Source organism: Prionailurus viverrinus, chromosome A1, assembly GCF_022837055.1.
Source record: "Prionailurus viverrinus isolate Anna chromosome A1, UM_Priviv_1.0, whole genome shotgun sequence".
In the NCBI taxonomy this organism is placed as follows: Eukaryota; Metazoa; Chordata; class Mammalia; order Carnivora; family Felidae; genus Prionailurus; species Prionailurus viverrinus.
In genome coordinates, this window is record NC_062561.1 from 197,357,187 (window position 1) to 197,377,339 (window position 20,153).

Consider the following 20,153-nt stretch of genomic DNA (forward strand, 5'->3'; position numbering starts at 1 on the left):
AGCAGTTTCCTCAACACCTGGCCCTGCGCCAGGCACATAACAACAAAGATAATAGTTGATGTTTATGACGTGTTTACTATATCAGGTGCTGTTCCAGACACTTAGTGTGCAGTAACTCATTCCCTCCTCATCACAACCCTATAAGGAAGGTGCTATTATTATCCCCATTTTACAGATAGGGAAGCTGGGCCTATGTGACTTGCCAAGCTCACACAGCTAGTAAGTGGATGAGTCAGGGTCCGTCTCCTGATAGTCCAGCCCCAGATATCAGTCTTATCCATAAGGCTGTACTGCCTCAGTAGTGTAATTAATACTGAATGAATGAATGAATGAATGAGAAGGAAGGAAGGATGGGAGGGAGAGAGGGAGGAGATTATCTCCAACATCTGGTACATTGCCTGGCACAGAGTAGCCACTCAATAAATATTTATCAAAATAATGAGTGCGAGGTGACCAAGGCATTAGCTTTACGTGTAGCCTAGGGGCACAAATGGACTTCTCCTGGGGAAAGGAGTAAGTCAGATCTGGTGCAAAGGGCTCATCTGCCCACCCCACCCTTGCCTGATAGCACCTCAGCATCAGGAGTAGTTTGGGGGGTAGTGTCTGGCCCATCCAGAGCTGAGTTCCCCCATCACTAGGAAGAGATCTTCTGTTGTCCTCAAGAATCTGAGCTGAGAGTATGTTCCCGTCATAGTGCTTCTCTCCAAGGAGGGGATGGGAGCCAAGGTGGGGGGTTTCTTCCTTATGGTTCCAAAGGGGGAATCCCAAGCCCCCCAACCTCTAGAACAGCTGGGCATGAGGAAGCCCAGCATTCATGATTATCTTGCTTTATGTTCTTGGAAGAGTCACTTCCTTCCAGTGGGGCCTCAGTTTCCCCAGCTCAAAAGGCCTTGGGCAGAGTGGTGGTGGGGGTATTCACAGGCAAGATTGAAACTATCCCTGAATTCACCCTGTTCCGTCATTTTCCAGTGATTGAAGTCAGCTCCAGAGAGATATGCAAGTAGTGGCCACACATTACTGACTGACCCCTCCTTCCAGTGCTGCAGGACAGATTGACCAATCCTGGCCTCCTTCCTGCCTGCCTCAGCCTCCAGCTATCACTGCCCTGGCTGCCCAGCCTGCTGTGACCTCTCTTCCTTCCTCCCTACATCTCTCCTCTCCTCTGTTCTCGTCCACCTCCTGGGGCAGATGGAGCCAGGGTCCAGTGGGCATCACGTGAAGCTGGGCAGGGCGGGGGGAGTTCAAGAGGCGTCAGGAAACGATCGCTTGGCAGGAGGTGAGGGGCTGGGAAGAGGTCCCCAAGCTGGGCTCGCTGGGTGTTCTCAGGAGAGATGAGTGTCAGCCAGGCCTCAGTGCAGCCTCACAATAACCGGGCCAGTCACATCGTCTCCCTGAATTTCAGTTGCCTTCTTGGGAGAATGGCTACTCAGTCATTCATTTATTCATTCATTCATTCGACACGTACTCACTGAATGCCAGCTATGTGCCAGCGGCTATTTTAAGCACGGGTGGTACACAGTGAACAAAAAAGAGAAAAACCCTGCCCACGTGAAGCTCACATGTTAGTTGGGGTGGATGGATGATAAATAAATAAGAAACTATGTCAGATGGTGATAAGTACAATGGAAAAATAATTAAGCAGGAAAGAGAACCAGGGACTGCGGTGTATTATTAGGACAGAGAAAACAGTGATATTAATGTGAAAAACCTTGACAGACGCCATTCTGTGTTTTTATGGCATATGTATTCAAGTTCGCAATTACGTTAAATTCTCATATGCAATTATAAATACATAAAATCAACATTAGGTGGCAAACTCGGGAACGTAAGCCTGCAAACCTCTGGGAGATTTATTTCTTATGCTAATATTCTGATTGTGCAATTGTTTATTTCATCTTATGAACACATCTGCCGTTTAGGGTTGAGTATTTTTATAATCCTGGATATACAAATATGATTTTGCATGTTAGCATTATCTCTTTGAAAAACATTGTTTTCCAAATTCATTAAACTGAGAGTATCTCCTCGGTGTAAAACACCTGCTATGCAATGAACTTGAGGATTATAATGATGATGTCATAGAGTTGTGAAGATGAAGTCAGGTGATGTGCATAAGTACTTGATGAGATGCAGCTATTGTTAGAATTATTTTTGGCAAGGGGTGACTGGGGATATAATCAGAATAAAAGCTACCATTTATTGAATATTGACTATGTGCTGGGCACTGAGCTCATACATTATAGCAATTGTGATCTTATTTATTCCCCATAATAACTACCTACTAGTGGTAGGCAGCAGGTACCTACTACTATTCCCATTTAACAGATGGGGAAATAGAGGCTAGGAGTATGAGTCTACCCATGATTCCAGAGCAGAAAAACAACAAGCCAGGACTTGAGGGTGCCTGGGAGCTGAGCTGGCCATCTGGGGGTTCTCTGAGGGTCAGTGCAAAGAACCCTTCATACTGGCCATGGCTCTGCCATGCCCTCTGTGACCTGCGCCACATGTCTCCACTCCCAGGCCTTGAGGACCCACAACCGGACAAGTACAGAGCTGGGCTTGGGGTCTCCAAGTGCCCTTCCAGCTCTGGATCATCCATGAATCGCAGCACCCAGGATGCTGGAGGATTCGAGCCCGTTCCAAATGGACTTGCCAAATCCAGCCTGCTCACAAAATCAGCCAAGTCCCATGCACGTCACATCTATTTCTGCCCTGCTGGGTTTATAAATATGTGGGCCAGGGAACCAGCTTCGGCAGAACCGGAGAGACTGAAGTCATGGCTATAAATACAGGACCAAGGCTTTCTGGGGTCAGGTGGGGGATGCCACAGGGTCAAGGCCAGCCTGAAAAACCACACCCCAGAGGTCCTACATGCAGTTCTGTCTCCTGGAAACCCAAGAGAATGGCGGCCCCAGGAGCAGGGACTTGCTCAAGGCCACAGGGGCAGTGAGAGTCAACGGTGGGCTTGGAGCACGGGTCTCCCGGCTCTGAGTAGAGGCCGTTCCTCACGCCACCTACCATCCATGCTCATAAGTGCCCCCTCACCCCGCCCTGAGGGGTCACCTGGGAGAGTCCAGTTTGCACAAACACATGATATTATAATTTAAGTTTATAAAATAAGCTTCTACTGGGGCGCCTGGGTGGCTCAGTTGGTTGGACGTCCGGCTCTTGGTTTCGGCTCAGGTCATGACCCCGCGGTTCGTGGGTTCGAGCGCCACGTCAGGCTCTGCGCTGGCAGCGTGGAGCCTGCCTGGGATTGTCTATCTGTCTCTCAAAATAAATAAACTTAAAAAAATAAATTAAGCTTCTACGAACAACATATTGCTTTTTATCTGTGGGATGTATTGGGATTCTTCAATTTTTCATTTGAGAAAGTTCTATGACTAAAAATTGAGGAAATTACTAATGATACCTACCTCCCCCTCGATGGGACCCTTCCCCATGCAGACAGGGGGCCCAGCCACGTGCTGAAGCCTGCCATCCTGACCCAACAGTCACCTGTGTGAATTTCTTCCCAAGTCTGCACTCAGAGATATCACTTTGATAGCTCAAAATTGGCCATGGTGGGAGTTGTTACACCATAGAGATGGGCGGGTGCTACAAATCAGGCTCCCCTCCCCTCCGCCATCGCCCCCCCCCCGCTACCCCCCCCACCTCCCCACCCCAGAGAGCCAGTTGTTAAACATTTAGCAGCACACTACTGGTTAAGACCATAGCTGGTGAATCCCTACTGTGCCTGTTTCCTGGCTGGCTGAACTTGGGGGGCGGGTTATCTTACCACTGCGAGCCTCCATTTTTCCATCTGTAAAGTGGGAGCTATAACCACACCTGCATCATACCTACTGTGAAGGCTAAATGAGCTTGTACCCCTAAGGGTTAGCACAGCGGTTTCCAAACTTGTCTGCACGGTAGAACCCCCGAGGATTTTTTACACACGCCAAAGGCCCAGCCATACCCCAGGCCAGTTCAATTACAACCTATGGAGGTAGGCACCAATGTACTATTTTGAAGCTTCCCAGGTGATTCCAATATGCAGTCAGGGCTGGGAACCACTGGCTCACATTGCCTGCCTCTTTGTATGTACTTAGCAGCTATCCAGGAACCAAGAGAGAGAAGGGGGCAGTGATGGGGGCTTTTGTTTCTTTGTTTGTTTGTTCTATTTAAAGGCCCAGTCTGCCTAAAGTATGCAGGAGATGCTGTTTCCAGGGACCATGGAAGGAGGGCCTTTGCCCTCTCCCTTCCAGATGTGCTCTTGGACCCCCCCCTCCCCCCCCACGCTCCACAGCAGAGGGGCACAAGCCTATAAACCCCAAGGGGGCCTCACTTCATTTGGTACTTAGCTGGCCAGCCAGGAGATAGGCAGGCCCCAGCCCGGCCTCTCCCGCCCTTCCTAGAGACAGTTAGGCTGGCTTTTCTCAACCCACAGGCCAAGGATCCACAAAGCTTGGCTTAGCCTGGGAGACAGCAAACTGCTGGCTTGAAAGACTCAGATTAAGAATAGAGCTATAAGAGCCGATGCCAAGGGCTTGGGGCCTCAGCCCAGCTTTTCCATGGACCACCACCAACGAAAATCAGTGGCAAAAATAATCATAATAGTGGCCAATATGTATTGGATTCTTCCTATGCACTAGGAGGTACCACATAAGCACCTTGACAGACAGTCTGATCCAGGGGACGCTAGCCGCGTGCGTTACTTGCACTCGAGATGTGGCAAGTTCAGATTGAGATGTACTGTGAATAAAGGATAGCATCGGATTTCAAAACTTTCGTCCCCGAAGAAGAATGTAAAATGTCTCACTGATAACTTTTTAAAGATTTATTACATGTTAGGACGATGCTATCTTGGTTTTAAATAAATGTGTTATTAAAATAAATTCCACGAGGTTTTTTTTCCCCCCACCTGCTTCTTTTTACTTGTTTAGGGTGGCTGCTAGACAATTTGAAATGACATGTACTCACGTTATTTCAAAACGGTGCTGGCATAGAGGTCAGGAGGGCATACTGCCTAGGGCCACAGTCCTGGGCTTCACATTCTATTCCGTATTCTGCCACTTACCAGCTGTGAGACCTTAGGCAAGTTCTATAACTCTGTGCCTTGGTTTCCTCATCTGTCAAATTAGGGTAATAATAGTACCTACCTCTTTTTTTTTTTTCAAAAATTTTTTTAAGTTTTATTTATTTATTTTTGAGAGAGACAGAGAGAGTGAGTGGGGGAGGCGCAGAGAGAGGGATAGAGAGAGTCCTAAGCAGGCTCTGTGCTGTCGAGCCCAACGTGGGGCTCGAACTCATACACCATGAGATCATGACCTGAGCTGAAACCAAGAGTCAGACTCTTAACCGACTGAGCCACCCAGGCGCCCCAGTAGTACCTACCTCTTACACTTCGGTGTGGATTCAGTGTCTTGGTACAGAGAAAGCACCCATGAAAAATCAGCTATCAGGGGACCATGTGGCACACAGCTAAATGATTTCCTTGGATTATTTCATGCCACCGTAGGGGCTGAGCTCCCTGTCACTGGCAGTGAACAAACAGAGCCTGGAAGACTCCTTGGCAGGCTGCTCTAGAGGTAGGAAATTGAATGTGGGTCAGGGAGGCATTGGATGAAGTGGTCTTTGAAGATGGCTTCCAGTGCTGACACTGCTCTGTGCTGCTGTCTGTCCCTTGCTTAGTGTTTTCCATTCATCTCTTCTCCACCATATCCTTTTCATTCAACCCAACTGAATTTTCATTCAACCCAACAGAATATAATGAGCATTTAAAGGTGCCACCAGGGGCCAGCCGGACACTGGGGGGTGTGGGGGGGAAACCAAGGTAAGCAGATGGGGCTCCTGCCTTCAAGCAGTCCAGCATGGGCAAGAGGACATGAGGCAGTGGCTTGGATATTTATAACACAAGGTAGGAGGGGACAAGGGCTGTGAGCAGTTACCTAGCCTCTTTAAGCCTCAATTTTCCATCTGTAAAATGGAGCCAATGACAGAACCACCTCCTAGGACTTGTGAGGATTACATGAAATCATATGGGAGAAGCACTTAGCACCATACCAGGCACAGGGACAAGTCCAGGAAGTGTTGGTCATCGTTCTGGTCCCACAAGCGCTGGCACGGTGTCAGCTTTGCTCACTGCCATTCATTCAATCATTCATTCAGCAAGCAGTTTTTAAACATGTGCTGTGAGCCAGGGCTGCTCTGGGAGCTGGGAGTACAGCGGGGACAAGTCTCCTGGACTTGGAAATGCTGAGGGCAGGGCATGGTAGGACACACGACAAAGTAGTAGTTGAATAAATAAGCCAGGTAATTGCAGATCATGGAAAGCACTCTGTAAGGGATAGAGGGACAAGGCACGCTCCCTGCTCTAGTGCAGGAGCTATCATCCTTAGGACCTACTGTAATGCCTGGCACCTAGTAGGTGCTCACTAAATGCATGTAGCACAGATCTCAAATGAGAGACACGATAGGGTGTGGGAAAGGGGTGGACTGGTTCCGCCTGGAAACTTTCTCTGACGGGGGTGGGGAATCAGATTGTCAGTTCATCAGCGACCTGGCAGTACAGGGAGGTGAGCACCTAGGGTTGGAGACCTGGGTTCAAGCTAAAGTTATGATCTGCCATCTCCTGTGAGCCACCGACTTCAGGCAAGCTGTTTCTCCTCTCTTGCCTCAGTTTACCCCTCTGTCAAGTGAAGAGGTTGAACAAGACACTTGCCAAGAGTTCCTTCAACTCTGATAAGTCTGTGGATCTATCTTACCAAGATTCTGTGTCTTGGGGGCTCCTGGGTGGCTCTTTCCGTTAAAGGCCTGACTCTTCATTTCGGCTCAGGTCATGATCTCACGACTCGTGAGATAGAGCCCCGCACCAGGCTCTGAGCCGACAGTGCGGAGCCTGCTTGGGATTCTCTGTCTCCCTCTCTCTCTGCCCCTCTCCCACTCAATTTCTCTCTCTCTCTCTTTCACACATAAATAAACATTTAAAAAAGAGAAAGATTCTGTGTCTTGATCCTGGAGGGCAGGGGTGGGGGAGGGGTTGAGGCCGTGAAGCATGGAGAGACCTGGCTAAGGGAGTGTGCCCAGGCCTCCCTGGGGACCCCTTAACTTCAGCCCACCTGTGGAAGGAGCCAAAGGCAGGAGACACTGGTACGCATTGGCCGAATAGTGGGATTGGGAGAGGGCTAAAGCCCCCATCGGATTCTTGAATTGCCTTTCCCTCAGGGCCCTGAGCCTCAGCTTGTTCACTTCTGGTATCGGGGGCCTCCCTTTCCCCAGGGACGGCTCATTCAGTCTGTCTTGAGCACCCCTTTTCTATAGAGGGTACATCTTCCTTCTAGTAGCCCCTCCACCCCACCCCATGGAGCTCAGCCCCATCGTCTTGAGTATGACAGAACAAGTTCAGCCCTGTTTTCTATCCCTTCCCTCAAGCTAAATCAGTCCCTTCACACTATTCCACACGGGACAGAATTTTCTGACCCCCCCCCCCGCCCCCGCCCCATCCTGTTCACCCTCCTCTACTGTCAGTCCGGTCTGTCAGACTCTCCAAAGGGAACAGACCCCGATATTCCAGGAAAACCAAAGCAGCACAAACCATGGCAAGCCCATCACCACCTCCACTTCGGATACTCTATCATGATCAGTGCAGCCTAGCATCAAAGTAGCCCTTTCGCCCTCTTTCAACAGCGGTATCTCTGCTGGGTCGTACTGTCCCCAGGGATCCCAGAGACCTCTTCCACTTTCATACCACATCTCCCGCATCCTGTACCTGTGCTGTGGGCATTTCGAGCCCAGGGGAGGACTCCGATGTGTATTTCGGTTAGTTTGACCCTCTGTGGAAAGGGTTCTCAGGGAGGGATGGAGTCAAGATACAAGAAAATCATAGTCACCACCGACGCCTCCCCCCACCCCGTCCGGCACATACACGCACATACAGGATGAAATCAAATAATGGACGGGAAACGTGTTTTGTCAACAGTTATCCAAAGCTATCATTAAGGAAACTCAGAACACACTGAGGCAAGGGCTGGCGGGCTGAACAAGCATGAGGTGTGGGGCATTGGAATCCCAGGTCTAGAGAGAGGATGGAGGTCCAGTCTTGGGGGTTGGGGCGGGTGGGGGAAGGGGAGCTTGGGCAGAAGGTGCTGAAGGAGGAGGCTCTAACGCTGCTAATGCTGCGGATGTGATTCTTTGTCCGTCTCCGACCCCCGCCTCTCCTCTCCGCTGACGCCTTGGCTCGCACACATGGAGGCATCCCAGCCCTGCTGCCTCTGCGCTCTGTCGCCAAGGGCAGGACGCTTCCCTTCCCTGGGCCGGAGGAAAGGGCAGCCTCGGGGTGCTGCTTCACACGGCAGGCACGGTGGGGGTGAAAGTGCTGAACGCGGTGCCTGGAGCAGAGCCACAGCCCAGTGCCCCCCCCCCCCCCCCAGTGGGGCAGCACTTGGCTGATGGGCCCTGTGCTCCGGGGACCTGCTTTGGCGGGGGCAGGGGGAGGGGGCAGCGGTGCACAAACTGCGTGTCATTGGCTGAGTTACTTTGCCTCTCTGAGACTGGTTTCCCATATGCAAACCAGGGCTAATTACGGCGCCCACCTCATCCGGCTGCTGTGTGGATTAAACCAGTTCATGTAAGTAAAGGGCTTTGAGCTCAACAGTAAGTACCCGGTAAGTGTTATTGTGGTTGCAGTGAAGGGCTGAGCCAGGGGTTCTAGAAACCCTCCAGCTCAGCACCTGCCCTCCAGCCGGAGCTGCCGCACCATGTGCGTGCGTGTGTGTGTGTATGTCTGTCTTGTGTGTGTGTGTGTGTGTGTGCATATCTATCTGTGTGTGTATCTGTGCATGTGTGTGTCTGCATGTGTGTCTGTATCTGCGTGTGTCTCTGTGTGTGTGTGGGTGCGCACGCGTGTGGGGCGGCTGTTGGAGTCTGTGCAGTGCTGCTGGGAGTGGCCTAGGAGGTGGCTCCGCCAGGCCAAACAACCCCAGTGCTTCAAGCTCCAGGCTTTTCTCTGACTCTGTTTGCTTTCTTTCTCTCCTTTCCGGTTCCCCTTTAACTGGTTCCTGCTTCCAGTGAGCAGAGCCGGAGGGAGGCCCTGGCAGGGTAGGTACTGGGCCCTCCCCTCCCCCTCCGCAGGAGGTTTTCTAGACCCTGCTTCCCTGCCACAGCCCCATACAGGCCCCTTTCCTGTCTGAGCCTCAGTTTCCCGGTTCCCTCCTGTAGGAAGCCGCCCTACTCTCCTGCTGGCAATGCCAACGGAGAGCACTGTTACCAACCCACCCACTGCCCGGGACTGGGGCCCAGGGTTCCTCCAGGAGGTGGTTTTGGGAGATCTGAAACCAGCCCCCAGAGAGGAGTCTTCTTGAGGCTCCCTAAGCTTCTCACCACCTGGCCCTACTACCTATAAGGGCTGTGATGCCACCGAGGGACCAGAAGGACTATTTGAGAGCATTTGAGGGGCAAGGGACCCTGAGGACAGCCATTCCCAGGCCTCAGGCCTCCAGGGTTCCATTCAGCCAGGTGAGTATCCACTGAACACTTACTTAGGTTGGCTCACTTGACCCCCACAGATGCCCCACGAAGTAGGTGCGATCCCTGCCCCAGTTTTACAGATGAGGAAACTGACAGAAGAGTTAAGTGGCCAGCTTGAAGTTACAGGGCCAGTAGGAGCAGGGCCGGGCCTGGAGCCCAAGGCTGGGAAAGAGTTAGCACTCTCCCCTCATCTCAGGGCAATCGCTCTCGGTCTCGTCCTCCCCCTCGTGAAGTGGTGATGACACCCTGCTCTTAAGTCAGCAGAGTCACTGCCAGGCCCGACACCTTGGAGCTTCCACTTATTGGGTGCAGTGTGTGCCGTGGCTTCTGTCCCATCGTCTCAGGCGTCTTCATGACAACCCATTTTACAGATCAGGAAAGTAGAGCTGAGAGAGGTGCAGTAACCCGATGAGGTCCCACAGCCGCAGCAAGAACGAAGCACAGGTCCACCTGACCGCTTTTCTTCCTTCTCTTTTTTCCTAACCCCACAGCAAGCTCCAGCTTTCCTTTGCCTGAAGTCGATATCGTCACCGGTAGACCTATGTGTGACTCTACGGGGAACGTGCTGCCCCTCCACGTTCTGCCTCTAGCAAACCCAGGAAAGGGAAATCAAGGTGAAATCTAAGGAAGGGGGGCGCCCAGGGCATCACTGCGGCTGGGTTTAACTCGAATCCTCTGCCTTCATTGGAACCCACCGTTTAGCACAACAAGGGTTACGCACGTAAGTGGACCCTGGTCGTATGAAAAGTTCCATCTGCTAAATGGGAATGTTTCTTTAGGAAGGGGTTGCTCCTTAAAGCCCATTCCTCCCAACTAAGCAATGCCAACGCCCACTCTCTGCTCAGGCAGACCTCTCTATGACGATGCCCAGAAAGCTGGCCAGTGCAGCATAAAGCAGTCCTCTGTTTGCCCTTGGCCTTGGGTGTAGCCTCTAGCAGTTCCATAGGACGCACAAGGCCGCTGAAGGCCAATTGAAATGTGATAAGTTCTGTAAGCAGGGACTGTGCCCCTGACCCTGGCCAGCTGCTTCTCCAGGATTTGAAACAGCTGGTCTAGGCCGCAAGGGAACCTGGTCCCAAGGACGGTGGCTAACTCCATGTGGCCCACCCCTGCTCCAAGAAGCCCAAGCCCAAAACTCTCAAGGTCCTCCCCACACCCTGGAAAGCACGCCTCTAGAGGAACAAGAACCTTCTAGAGGTAGAAGGATGTTGCTCCCTCCTCGGACAGAGCTAGATAATTACTGCAGCCTCGCTAAGAACAATGCCTCCAGAGCCTGGTGTGGACACTGAAGCCTTGGGGGGGCAAGGAGCTTACCCTGGGCTCCTTCCTCTTCACCTGCTGCCTCCCCAAGAAGGGGTCTTGATTTGGCCCCCACCACCCTCCCACCCAAGGAGGCTGCTCACATCGTCGAGCCAATGTGTGGTGCCCTCTGCCTGTTGCAGGATGAGACAAGCAACACAGTCTCAGAAGCCCCACCCCCTGCATCCTCCCGGTGCGCCCCTCCCAGGGGGTGGTCCTGGGTTGGCACATTAAACACAGCCAAGTAGCCAGGGAGCCAAGGCTGAATGGCAGGAAAGGTTGAAGCCAGGGTGGCCCCTCGCCTACCCGCCCAACCCAGCGATTCAAAGCAAGGCTGAGGCCGGATAAAGCACTTGAAAATGTCAGTCAGGGAACAATCTCTTTCCCAAACTCCCTGCCTTTGAACTTGGGCACCCAACCCTGACCTTGGGACAGGCTGATCTTTTTCTCAGCTCTGCCGACTCCATCCCCAGTCCCTTCACACACACACACACGCTTGCACGCACGCACAAGCACGCACTGTGACAACTGGACTTTTTGCTGTAATCACAGAATTACAGAACTGCTCATTTGCGGGGGCCAAAAAATGGTTTATAAGCAGACCACACTGGGTCCCAGACAGCCGGAACCAACATTCTTCTGAGCATTTAAAATGGTAAAAGCGTCAAGAAAGCCTGTGGCCAAAATGGACAGGACCCTAGGGACCATCTGGCAGTCCCCAGCCTTCATTCATTTGAGCAGTTTGTAACTTTCATCTAATGTATCTTTATGTATTTTTTCCCTAATGTCGGTGAAAATAACACACAAGCCTCGTCAAAATGAAGATTACTAGTCCACGTGGCCCCATCTCACCAGCTCCCAGGGTGGCACATACCGCTTTGGGAAATACTACCTTGGCCCAACTTGCCATTGTAGAGATGGGGAAAACTGAGGCCCAGAGAAGGGAGGAGACCTGTCCGACATCCACAGCAAGTTAGTGGCAGGGCCACCACCAGATCTCAGAGCCCTGTTCCCAGAGAGTCTCACTCCTTAGGGAGAGAAGACCCCAGACTCAGGTCACTGAGGCCCCCAGGTGCCCCTGTTTGCCAGAGAATCGGAGTGCAGGCTCCAGCCTTTTCTCCAAGGCCTCGCCCTTGTCCCAGTTATCCTCTGACCCCTCCTGGAGCTGACAGCCCCCAAGCCGCCTCCCTGACGGTATGGGAAAGCTGGCCTTTTCCTTGGGATTGGTTTCCTTATCTTCCATGGCTACAGCGAAGATGTCATGCTCCTGGGCATGAGCGCTCTGAAAAAAGATGACGACAGATATGGGAGAGGGGGCTGTTAGCTCCTTGCTCCATGCCTCAGCCTTTCTCTCTGGGAAATAGGTACAGGTTTGCGGGTGTAAGAAGGCTGAGCTGGGCTAGAGGGAAAGGCGCGAAGGAGGATGGTGGCCACGGGGGTGTCCCCGCATGGAAGGACCGGCACCAACTTAGCTGGGGTGCCTTCTCACCCCCCGAAGACCCTCCTGGGAGGTAGCCAGCAGGCTCCCAGGCTCAGGGAGATAGGTAGAAGTCTACCCAGGCCTCTGGCCAAGGCAGGCCAGAGGAGGCGAAGAGGGAGGCCAATCTAGCCCTGTGAACAGGGCCACCACTGACCTGCAGACACGCTCACACGCACACACTCATCCACACGACACGCACACACACACAACTCAGACATTCACGCGCGGTTTTTGACGCACGCTCATTTGCGCAGATGCAAATGACCCCAACCCTTCCTACCCCCCACTCACCCTGGGCACACAGCGGGGCCAGCCTGCCTCTTTCCTCCCCCCCAGTCCCAAGCCCCAGGCCTGGCGGCGTCTCTGTCCCGCTGCCTGGGAGACACATGTGGTTTCAGTTAGCAGCAGAACGGGCATTTCCGTCCCAGACAGCCGGGCCCTGCCAGGGCCCCGGCCCCACAGGCGCCCCCAAGAAGGACCACTTCGACCCCCACTCCTCCACTGGCCACACCAGCGACCCCAGAGGGCCCTCTCCCCAGGAAGACCCTGTTTTCCTCTCCCAAGGTCTCCCCCTCACCTGGAGCCAGAATCCGCACCCACTCGCTCAGGGACCAGCTATGCCCGGGGCCTCCGGCCACGACTGCCAGCCTGCCTCCTCGCTCTCGCTCTGTCTCGGAGCAGAGGCTGAGCTGGATGGAAGGAGGGCAGGGTGTCAGGGGGGCGGGCGGGAGGGAGGGGAGGGGGCGTGTGGAAATGAAACTTTAATAACAGAGCCCCTTTTGTTTCCGAGCATATGGGATATTTCATACATACTGAAGACATTAGCCGTCTATATTTTTAAGGGCTCCGGCTAAAGGATGAATAAATACAGCCCATATTCCACTCTGCAAACACGCACATGCAGAGTGCTCGCTTCTGGAGCATTTCAAAACCCAAAGAGAAAGCCCCCAGTGACACCGGACACTTAAAAATAAATATGTTTCCAAAACCTCCAGCTCGCCTTGCCCCTCTTACAGCCACCTGGAGGCCGTGGGGCTCCTTTCCTCCTGTCACCCTCCCCGCATCCTCTCTACCTTCTACTTCGGAGTAGGGAAGCAAGGCCCTGGAATCCCGCCTCCATCCTGGTTCTCTTTCCCAGGACCCCCTAGCCCCCCGCCCGCCAACCCCCAGCAGGATCCCAGTGTGTCAGAGTTCCAAAAAAGCTTGGAAATCTTTGTCCTTTTCATTTCAGAGAAAGGATACCAAGGCCCAGAAAGGGGCAGAGACTTGCCTGAGGTCACACAGCAAATCAGGATCTTGAGCCAAGGGGCAGTGCCTTCTTCTTTCAATGGAAGGGATCCCCAGCTTCCCCACCTCAGGCTGGGGGTGGGGAGACCCCAGTGCCCCAGAGGGAGGGCCAAGGTATGGGCTGGGAGAGTGCCCGCCTGCCTTTCCCACTGGAGTGCTTTTCTGGGCAACCCCCCCCCCCCCCCCCAACTCTGGGCACTCATCCAGAGCAGACGTCAGCAGGGCTGGGAACTGGGCCGGCCCCAGGAAATCCCCTTCAGGCCGGCAGATCCCAACAGGCCTGGAGGCCTCAGGTGAGGGAGACTCCTTCCCTGACAGCTCGGCTCCCAGTCCCTTGTGCCCTCCATCTGTTCTCCCGGAGGAAAAACAGGGGCCAGGCCTTGGCCAGAAATCACATGGCAAGATGACAGCCGAGTGGAAAATTGCACCGGGTCTTCAGACCCTGTGCTTGTTGGCATGCTTTGCTGGTGAGCTCTTCCCCAGCTCCCCCTACTCAGGGCCTCTTCCTCCTGGGCTGCAGCACCCCCACTGATGTTTATTCACCCTCAGCGGTGGCCTCTGCTCCCCACTCCTGTGAGGGTTCACCAACGGTCTCACCATCCGTTTAGCTGAGCAATCTACACATAGCAAGTGCCCAGAATAAATGTGGATGATGGATCATGATGACACTGACAGTTTATGTGATGCTCTGAGGCCCGCGCCAGGCATGGGGGCTCTGACAGTTACTATGAGACAAGTTTCCTCCCTCCCAGGGCTTGTGGAAAAGAAAGAGCATCCCCTGTGGCAGACAGCTCCACATTCAGGGGAAACTGAGGCCCAGGGAGGTTTGGATGCTTCTCCAGGCCACACTAGTGGTAAGTAATGGGGCTGGGCCTCCAACCAGGATTCCCTGACTCCAGAGTCAGTGCTTAGAACCCTCTAGGGGCTCACTCATCGCCTGAACCCCACCCTGGCCCCAAGACTGTGCAGTGCTATGTTGTTCTTGAATGTCTCTGCATTTAATAAGAATCGGCAGGCAGAGCACCCTCAAACCCTCCATGGGAATGGAGAATTGATGCAGGAGCTGGTGGCCTGGGGTTTTAGCCTCACTGTGCCACTAACAGCTAAGTGAGGTCCCTTCTTTAAGGACACAGCTTTTCTCCGCTGTAAAGTGGAGATAACCATTTCACTGAATTATGAAGATCACATGATATAAAGGATGTGAAGGGCGGGGGGGGGGCTTTGCCAAGTACGTGGTGATTTTCCTGTCTGGAATTTCGTGCTGTGGATAGGTCCTGGCACTAAATCCTGTCTGGGTTCCAGCGGGCCCCGACTGGCCTCCTTGCCAGCCGGTGGCCCTCACCATAACCTGCATTAGCCCCCAGAGTCAGCTTCCTGAAGAAGGCCTTGTATCTTGCCATCTCCCCCACCCACAGTGACCCCACAGCAGCTCCCCCATTGCCCCAAGGCAGCCAGTGAGTTAGAGGTGCATTCAAGACCCCTGGGAACCTGGTCCCCACCTGAGCCTCCCCACTCTTTCCCAGCCCAGACCCTCCACCCATGTCAACCCGGCATCCTCAGGCCTCGGGAAGCTTTCCTGCCCCCGAGTGATCCAAACTAGCACTACCCTCACTTCTGTCATCAGCTTACTGACGAGAAGGGCCTGCGAGCTTTGGTGACAGCTCAGAGGACTTTTCAGAAGGGAAGCTTCATGTGAGTTCTAGGCTGGGTTCTGCAAGGGAAGAAGGTTTCCAGGTAACTGAGAGGTTATTGTCTTAATGCTAATTATTTCACAAGATAATAATGAAGCGGCCATTCATGGAGCACTTTGTGTCAGGCACTGTGTGCTCCGTGCATTGCCTGCTCATTCCTGACAACCGAACAACGTTTTGAGGCTGGTGGGGAGGCTAAAGTCTCTGCCTGAAGCCCCCCACCTGTCCATGGCAGAGCTGGTATTCAAGCGTGGCCTGCCCAGCTCCAGCTTATGCTCTTAACTGGCTTGTTTTCTATCGCCATCGACAGGGTGAGCCCTTGGGGGAGTGAGATTTGGCCTCAGACTTTTCATTCTCCGCAGAGCAGAGCTAAGCTCAGCGCTTTGTTCTTAATTGGCATCAGGGAATAGTTGCCGGATTGAGATTCTGGTGAGATTCAGTGATGGATGGAGGCAAGGCATGGGTGTGTGTGCGTGCGTGCACCGTTTCCTCAGACTGGCGAGCCCAGCCTAGTTCCTGTGGAGCTATGACCATGGTGGGTCACCTGGCGGGCAGTAAGCACTTTGAGTCGCGATTCCACTGCCGATAAGCATGACTCACTCTGTTTCCAATCCTTTTGGCAATCTGGTGGCCCCCGGCTCCCAGGAGGTTACTATAGTATTGATAGGCACAGCACGCCGAAGCCCAGATCTCTTGGGCTGGGTGACCCTCCTGTGTATGTGGATGGTGAGGGGGAGGGAGGCTCAAAGTACAGGAAAACAGTTCTTTAGCGACGGGCTCAGCATAAGAGGTTTTAAATGCAGACTTGAAGAAATAGGAAACTCCAAAGCCCACTGCACCCCACTTACCAACTTAGTAGAAGCCACAGGAAGACGGCAGGGATCACCTTAATTTCCCAAGGAGGGATTGCTAAGACACAGCACTGTACCCCCAACCCTCACTACTGCAACCTTGCAAGTAAGCACCAGCCTTTACCATCCAGGCTCCCTGCTAGGGATCGGAAGGTAAAGAGAAGCCATAAGGGTTACCACCCTTAAAGATTCCATGGCTGGACACTTAGCCAGACCAGCTGGTCTAAAATTCAAACACCATCTTTCTTCACCCTCTAGCCTTTATATGCTGATTCAGGTCTTGAATGGATAGGGAGCCTGAGACAGAGCAGGAGGTGATACCCCTTCTGGATCCCCAACTCCCTGTTCATCAGGACACTGCCCCCCCCCCCCAGGCCCTGTCCCTCCAGCAGCCCCAGGAGGACACCCAGGCTGTGAGAAGGGTGGACGATACATCCAGGAACCCTCATCTCTGGGAGAGCAACCTTCACCAGGGCCCCCTCTGACACATGAGCCGTCCTGATCAGATCACCGGTAATTGAGTTGCTTTGGGGGGTAAATTCCATCCAGATGTGCAGGGCGGGGTAGACTTCCTGAGCAGAGCAGGGGCGGGGTACTGATACATGGGGGCCATGCAGCCAATGTGCCAAGCACCCAGGAGGCCTGGGTTAGAACATCATCTTGTGAACAATACAGCAGTAGAATTTTAGTGTCAGAATATGAGTCCAAACCACGCCCCCCCCCCTTAGCGGGTAGTTGGGGAAACTGAGGCCTGGAGAGCCTAGAGAGCAGAAGAGACTGGTCCATCAGTGACTAGTTGGTCCCAGATCTCCTGTCTAGTCAGATCTCTTAAGTCTGGGAGTTTTTAGATGGAAGGAGGTAGGGCAGCCTTTTCCTTAGAGTTTCCCATCAGTCCTTAGATTAGGAGGTCAGCACCCAGGGTGCTGACGGAGTAGGGAATCTTCAGATGGGGAAAACTCTAATCACCTCCATCTTAAACCACCCAACCAGAGAGAGTTGTGTGTTCCATTTGCAGGGATTGAGGGGGTGGGGAGCTTGGAGGGAGAAGGCTCCAGTGACAAACCCATAAATAACATGTACCACCCCATGCCACACCCTGCCTGGTCCTCGCTGGTGGTGAGAGCCTGTGGCCTGGCCCTCTTTTCCCAGGGGAAGCCCCTCCACACTTCTCTCCTTTGACCTCCTCTGGGCTACATACCTTCCTGGCTCCTTTGGGCTGGCTTACTGGAAGGCAGGAAGAGGCCAGCCAGGCGGGTGGGTTGGCGGTAGAGGGGGTTGGGGGGGGCATGAGAACTTGGAGAGAATGAGAGGAAACGAGGGGGGGGGAGTGGGCTGGGGGGGGAGATTAAGAAGGGAATTTTTTTCCTCCTGCCTCATGTTTTGGCTGCCTTAGTGTGAGCATGTCTAGGCGCCTTATCGCAAAGGCCAGCATAGTCTGCACGAGAAAGAAAATAGTGTCTGCAGCGGGAAAAATTACATCTTGATAAAATATCCCTTTGGCGTGGCATTGTGGGTCTCTTATCAGCAGGCGGCTGGACCCCACATACCTTTTGTCTGACTGTCTCCAGGCCCCTAGCCCCCTCTTCTTCTTCCCCCTCCCTGGCCCTCTACCCTGTTGCTTCCTCAGCAAATGGCCTGTGCTGAAACTGTGGGGGAAGTCAGGAGACCCAAGTTCTAGTCCATCTCTGCCACTGATGCTGTGTGACCTGGGCCAGATACCTTCATCTCTCTGGGCCTCTGTTTCCCTTTAGTAAAGGGCAGGGAGGGAGGGGTGGACTAGATGGTTTCTAAAGAGCCTTCCATCATGAACACTTTGTGACACTGACATCCTCATTCTTTGTGGTTCTATGTGTTATGAAAATTCCCAACCTCCACCCGAACGCCATCATGCTAAATGTCTCTGATAAAAAAAAAAAAATAAAAAAAAAAAGTGCAGGAGCGCCTGGGTGGCTCAGTCGGTTAAGTCTCCAACTTCAGGTCAGGTCATGATTTCACTGTTCGTGAGTTCAAGCCCCTGCCTTGGGCTCTGTGCTGACAGCCCAGAGCCTGGAGTCTGCTTCAGATTCTGTGTCTCCCTCTCTCTCTGCCCCTCCCCCGCTCACACCCTGTCTCTCTCTCTCTCTCTCTCTCTCAAAAATAAATAAACATTAAAAAAATTTTTTTTAATGCAAATCCCTTTCATTTCCATTAGCCATGGGAAGCTCTTGCCTGAGCTTGTGCCACTGAGAAGGGGTCCTGTGGCCTGTGCCTCCGAGAAGGAGGGGTCCCTCTCAACTCCACCTGAGAAGTCCAACGAGGGCATAAGGCTTTCTGGGTTTTTTTGTTTTGTTTTGCTTTTATATACAACGATTTTTTCCCACAAAATACTTCCTACATAGAAATCCATGTGGAAAACAGGTAAGGGAAGCAATCATGCCTGGTCTGACCTGTGCCCTCATTCCCTGCACCCCGAGAGGGTACAAACCGCCAGGGTGGCAGACGGAGGTCTGGACACCGCCACAGGAGACTGGCTCAGCCGCCTCCTCACTGTGTGAATTTGGAGGACCCCTTCCTCTCTCTGAGCCTCCATTTGATCATCTAAAAAAAATTGGAGGGGTAGAGCTCACCACATCCACCTCACTAACCACCAGGTTGTTAAGAGATACACTAAGCAGGAAATAGGACAGTGCTCTGTAAACTCTTAGAGCTTCTTATTGTTGAGAACTTGGGAGTCTCAGAGACCAGGAGGGCTCAGGGAGACCATTTATCCAGGTCTTTCCTCACGAGGCTGGGGAAACTGAGGCCAAGAGAGATGGGCAGGGACTTGGCCAAGGTCACGCAGTGAGATAGCAGCAGAAACAGGGACCAGAGGGGAGAGCCCGGGAGGTGGCAGGACGCCCGCCTTCTCTGACCATCTGCCATCTGTGAGGAAGGCCTCTCCGAAGGCCAGGGGGCGGACTTGTTGGTTTTTGGAGACCTTGCCCAGCTTGAAGATTCAGTATGAGCCCTCTGAGCTTTCCCCCTCACTCAGCCTCCGGGCCCTGAAGGGCAGGGCCAGGAGAAAGCCCCTTTGTGTAGCAGCCAGGCCCCAGCTCTGACTCGAGTTTTTGTTTCCTAAAGACCTTCTCCCTGGCAGAGAAGCCCCATTTGCACCCCCAGCCCCGCCCAGCCAGCCTCCCCCACTGCCTTCTACACCAGCCTCAGGCCATGAGCCTTGGCCTGCTCGCAGGACTCCACAGAGCACCTCTGTCCTCTGGCCGTCCGGGTGGCAGGGTGTGGGCTGACACACGTGTGAAAGTCTGCAGGATGGAGTGACACAAGGCCAGGGCCAGCTCAACCGTGCGGGGGGGGGGGGGGAGACACCTCCTTCCCCCCAGCAGGGATGGCCCCTCCCCCATATGGATGGGACCTCTGATCACTTGTGTTGTCCTGCTTTGTCATTCCAGAGCCACGTACTGCCAGAGCGGGCAGGCCCCTTAGGCCACGATTGGCACACAGGCAGTTCCCAGAATGCCATTGTGTTTGTCCATTACGCTGCCCATTTTCCACGCTGACCCCACACCCTGCCTAACACCCTTCCCTCAGGGAACTCCAACGGCCAGGGCACCAATCACTCAGAACAGGCACAAGGGGTTTTACCCATAAGAATAGATCAAGTCGCTTGCAGTGCATAAAGCAGAGCTAAGGCCCAGGAAGGAGAGGGGGCTTGCCTGAAACCGCACAGTGGATTAGGTGCTGAGCAGGGAACAGAGCCCCGTGTCCCCAGATCTCCCTGCAGTTCCGCAAGAAAGACACTTCCCTGCCACCCTGGTGCTAGCCTCATCTCCATTCCCAGCATTCTCCACGCACAACCTCTTCCTAAGGATAGTACATAAGTAGGGCCACCCCAAGCAACAACCCTGTCCCAGCCCTAAGACGTGCCCCTGCAAGTGAGGAAGTCAGAAGTCAAGCCTTAAGAGGTATAGTCCGAGAGCTGGGTCTGAGTAGACTCCAGCGGGCTACCCTCATGACTTACAGATCTCTGAAGGACTGTCCTGGGGCAAAAGGAAGACTTTGTTCAGA